Here is a 5,111-nt window from a genome sequence, read left to right on the forward strand (position 1 = left end):
ACCAAGGTGGGTGTCTGGGTGGGTGCCGAGGTGGGAGCCAGGGTGGGTCCCAAGGTGAGTGCAAAGGTGGGTGCCAGGGTCAAGGTGAGTGCCAATGTGGGTTCCAAGGTGCCAGGGTCAGGGTGAGTGCCAATGTGGGTTCAAAGGTGCTAAGTTGGGTGCGAGGTTGGGTGCGAGGGTGGGTGGGTGCCAAGGTGTGCTAGGTGGAAGCCCGGGTGGGTCGGCATCCCATGGGTGTCGAGTTGGGTGCCTGATGGGTGCTTCTTGTCAAGTTTTAGTCGTCGGGACTCATTTCGAGCCTTAGAGGTCGTTTCTTGTCCGGTTGCCCTGTCTTCGACCTGGGAACCCAATTTTGGTCCTCGGGTCCCATTTTTTTTTGTCTCGCATCCCACTTTTGGCCTGTGGCCTTTTCGGGGTCGATTCTCGTTTTGGGCATCAGAGCATGTTTCTTCTCCTAAAACCCAATATTTGTTTATTAAGTCTCGGAACACATTTTTGTTCTCGTGGACCCATCATGGGTCTTGGAACGCATTTGTGGTCCTTGGGTCCCATTTTGCATCCCGAAACTTGTGTTTTGGTGCTTGATCCCTATTTTGGGTGCCCACCTTGCACCAAGTGCGCACCCGGGGCAAACCGAGCGCCTTGGTGCACCGGGGCAAGATCGAGCGTGCACCCGAGGCGCCCCGAACATGCACCAAGGTGCACTCGGCCCACATGTGAGCGCAGGTCGTTGCGCCCGAGGTGGTGTGTGGGCACCGCGTTGCAGACGGGACACTGCACGCACACGACGCCCCCTACAGGTGCACGCACGTAGGCCGGGCCGGGTGCACACCCGACGCCCTAGCAAGGTGCGCGCACCCGGGCAGGGCTCACACTTGGCGAACGGGGCGCACTTCGCGAGGGAGGGTGTGCACCTCGACGGGGGTGGGTGGCCGGGGTGGATTCGCACGTGGGTCGCGGTTTGCTAAGTACACACTGCGACAAGCTCATAACGGGTGCGATCATACCAGCGTTAGTGCACCGGATCCCATCAGAACTCCGCAGTTAAGCGCGCTTGGGCCGGAGTAGTACTGGGATGGGTGACCTCCCGGGAAGTCCCGGTGTTGCACCCTTTTTTAGTTTTTCGCCGGGCATCGCAATGCTATTTGAATAAACCTTTTGCCCGTTTGCGTTCTCGTCGGGGCCGGGCCGGGCCGGGGTGCGCTGCCCGCACTACCGCGCGCGCGGGGGCGACACCGAGCGCGCACCCGAGGCGCCCCGAGCACACAGGCCACGGTGCAACCCGGGCGTTGTGCGCGCACCCCGGTGCGCCCGAGGTGCTGCGCGCGCACCCAGGTGAAATCGGTGTGCACCTCGGCCAGTGCGCGCTCGGTCGAGTCGCGCACGTTGGCCAAGGTGCACGGTGATGTTTCTTACTCTAAGGTTCCGCACCAGACGCCCGGGACAGGTGAGCGAAGCTGGGCGGGGCCGGGTGCGCGGCCGGGGCAGGTGCACGCAGCTGGAGAGAGCTTTGGAGCACACTTCGGAGCGCACCAATGATGCGCTCCATTCAAAAGTTTCCTGAAAAGGCAAAAAAAGTTGAGATTATAGAATTTCCCACTTGAGAGATTGTAAAAAAAAAAAATTTAAAATGAAGGAAACGCGGGTGCCAAGGTGTGCGCAGCCCAGCCAAGGTGTGCGCACCAAGGCGCCCACCCTGGCGAAGGTGCACGCAAGGTGCGCACCCGAGGCAAACCGGACAATTAACCCAACTTTCGACTTCGCGCGCACCTTGGAGCGCACTTCGGAGCGCTCCTTGGTGCGCACCAATCTTGGGCACCTCGGAGTGCACCATGGCGCCCACCAAGGTGCGCACCCGGGGCAAACCGAGCTCCGACTTCGTGCGCACCTTGGAGCGCACGAAAGGTGCGCACCATGGCGCCCACCAAGGTGCGCAGCCCAGCCAAGGCGTGCGCATCAAGGTGCGCACCCTGGCGAAGGTGCGCACCCGGGGCAAACCGAGCTCCGACTTCGTGCGCACCTTGGAGCGCACAAAAGGTGCGCAACCCAGCCAAGGTGTGCGCACCCCGGTCAAACCGAGCTCCGAATCGTGCGCACCAGAGGTGCACGCCATCGTGCGCACCTTGGAGCACACTTCGGAGCCCTCCTTGGTGCGCGCCGATGTTGCGCACCTCGGAGCGCACCCGGGGAAAACAATGCAATTAACCCGACTTTCGACTTCGTGGGCACCTCGGAGCGCTCTCGGGTTCGCACCTCGGAGCACACCGAGGTGCGCACCTTTGATGCGCTGCCTTCACCAATTTCCAGAAAAGGCAAGAAAACATTGAGAAGGTGTGCGCACCGAGGTGCCCACCCTGGCGAAGGTGCACGCGAGGTGCGCACCCGGGGCAAACCGGGCTCCGACTTCGTGCACGCCGCACCTTGGAGCACACTTCGGAGCGCTCCTTGGTGCGCACCAGGGCGCGCAACCCAGCCGAGGTGCCCACCCCGGCGAAGGTGCACGCGAGGTGCGCACCCGGGGCAAACCGGGCTCCGACTTCGTGCACGCCATGGTGCCCACCGCGGCGAAGGTGCACGCGAGGTGCGCACCCGGGGCAAACCGGGCTCCGACTTCGTGCACGCCGCACCTTGGAGCACACTTCGGAGCGCTCCTTGGTGCGCACCATGGTGCCCACCAGGGCGCGCAACCCCGCCGAAGGTGCACGCGAGGTGCGCACCCGGGGCAAACCGGGCTCCGACTTCGTGCACGCCGCACCTTGGAGCACACTTCGGAGCGCTCCTTGGTGCGCACCATGGTGCCCACCAGGGCGCGCAACCCCGCCGAAGGTGCACGCGAGGTGCGCACCCGGGGCAAACCGGGCTCCGACTTCGTGCACGCCGCACCTTGGAGCACACTTCGGAGCGCTCCTTGGTGCGCACCAGGGCGCGCAACCTAGCCGAGGTGCCCACCCCGGCGAAGGTGCGTACCCGGGGCAAACCGGGCTCCGACTTCGTGCACGCCGCACCTTGGAGCACACTTCGGAGCGCTCCTTGGTGCGCACCATGGTGCCCACCAGGCCGCGCAACCCAGCCAAGGTGTGCGCACCAAGGTGCACGCGAGGTGCGCACCCGGGGCAAACCGGGGTCCGACTTCGTGCACGCCGCACCTTGGAGCACACATCGGGGCGCTCCCGGGTTCGCACCGGCGTTGCGCACCGTGGTGGGCACCTCGGAGCACACCAAGGTGGGCAGCGAGGTGCGCACCTTTGATGCGATGCCTTCACTAATTTCCATAAAAGGCAAAAAAAAAACGAGATTTTAAAATTTCCGTTTTGAAAGATAGTGAGAAAAAGGGAATGCTGGTGCCATCTTGAGCCCGCCCTGGTGCGCAGCCCAGCCAAGGTGTGCGCACCAAGGTGCCCACCCTGGCGAAGGTGCGCGCCCGGGCAATTAACCCAACTTCCAACTTCGCGCGCGCCAGGGTGGGAGCGCACCCAACAACCGGGCCTGGGAAGAGCCAATGCGAGAAACCCCACCAAACGCTCTGACAAAAAAAGAGGGGGCGCTCCAGTAACCCCGCTTCGGAGCGCACCCTGGGCAAACCCAGCCAAGGTGCCCACCCCGGCCAAGGTGCAGGCGAGGTGCGCACCCGGGGCAAACCGGGCTCCGACAACGTGCACGCCGCACCTTGGAGCACACTTCGTAGCGCTCCCGGGTGCGCACCTCAGAGCACACCAAGGTGGGCAGCGAGGTGCGCACCTTTGATGCGCTGCCTTCACTAATTTCCAGAAAAGGCAAAAAAAAAAGGAGATTTTAAAATTTCCGTTTTGAAAGATAGTGAAAAAAACGGAACGCGCGTGCCATCTTGAGCCCGCCCTGGTGCGCAGCCCAGGTAAGGTGCCCACCCTGGCAAAGGTGCGCACCCGGGCAATTAACCCTACTTCCGACTTCGTGCGCGCCAGGGTGGCAACCGGGCCTCGGAAGAGCCAATGCGAGAAACCCCACCAAACGCTCCGACAAAAAAAGAGGCGGCGCTCCAATAACCCCGCTTCGGAGCGCAGCCGGGGCAAACCCAGCCAAGGTGCCCACCCCGACGAAGGTGCACGCGAGGTGCGCACCCGGGGCAAACCGGGCTCCGACAACGTGCACGCAGCACCTTGGAGCACACTTCGAAGCACTCCCGGGTGCCCACCGGCGTTGCGCACCGTGGTGGGCAGCGAGGTGCGCACCTTTGATGCGCTGCCTTCACTAATTTCCAGAAAAAGGCAAAAAAAAATGAGATTTTAAAATTTCCGTTTTGAAAGATAGTGAAAAAAAAGGAACGCGGGTGCCATCTTGAGCCCGCCCTGGTGCGCAGCCCAGGCAAGGCATGCGCACCAAGGTGCCCACCCGAGGTGCACACCCGGGGCAAACCGGGCTCCGACTTCGTGCAGGCCGCACCTTGGAGCACACTTCGGAGCGCTCCTTGGTGCGCACCATGGTGCCCACCAGGGCGCGCAACCCAGCCAAGGTCTGCACACCAAGGTGCCCACCCCGGCGAAGGTGCACGCGAGGTGCGCACCCGGGGCAAACCGGGCTCCGACTTCGTGCACGCCATGGTGCCCACCGCGGCGAAGGTGCACGCGAGGTGCGCACCCGGGGCAAACCGGGCTCCGACTTCGTGCACGCCGCACCTTGGAGCACACTTCGGAGCGCTCCTTGGTGCGCACCATGGTGCCCACCAGGGCGCGCAACCCAGCCAAGGTGTGCGCACCAAGGTGCACGCGAGGTGCGCACCCGGGGCAAACCGGGGTCCGACTTCGTGCACGCCGCACCTTGGAGCACACATCGGAGCGCTCCCAGGTTCGCACCAGCGTTGCGCACCTTTGATGCGCTGCCTTCACTAATTTCCAGAAAAGGCAAAAAAAAACGAGATTTTAAAATTTCCGTTCTGAAAGATAGTGAAAAAAACGGAACGCGGGTGCCATCTTGAGCCCTTCCTGGTGCGCAGCCCAGGCAAGTTGTGCGCACCAAGGTGCCCACCCTGGCGGAGGTGCGCGCCCGGGGCAATCCGGGCTCCGACTTCGTGCACTGCATGGTGCCCACCAAGGCGCGCAACCCAGCCAAGGTGCCCACCGCAGCGAAGGTGCACG

General features: G+C 63.1%; 1 non-coding gene across 1 annotated transcript; it reads left to right on the forward strand.

The window, feature by feature from the left end:
- Positions 1-993: 993 nt before the first annotated feature.
- LOC131872968 (5S ribosomal RNA) lies at positions 994-1,112 on the forward strand. Its single transcript, XR_009371020.1, has one exon. It is a non-coding gene; the product is annotated as a 5S ribosomal RNA (ribosomal RNA).
- Positions 1,113-5,111: the final 3,999 nt, after the last annotated feature.

The sequence above is a fragment of the Cryptomeria japonica genome, unplaced genomic scaffold (assembly GCF_030272615.1).
Source record: "Cryptomeria japonica unplaced genomic scaffold, Sugi_1.0 HiC_scaffold_929, whole genome shotgun sequence".
NCBI classification, from domain to species: domain Eukaryota; kingdom Viridiplantae; phylum Streptophyta; class Pinopsida; order Cupressales; family Cupressaceae; genus Cryptomeria; species Cryptomeria japonica.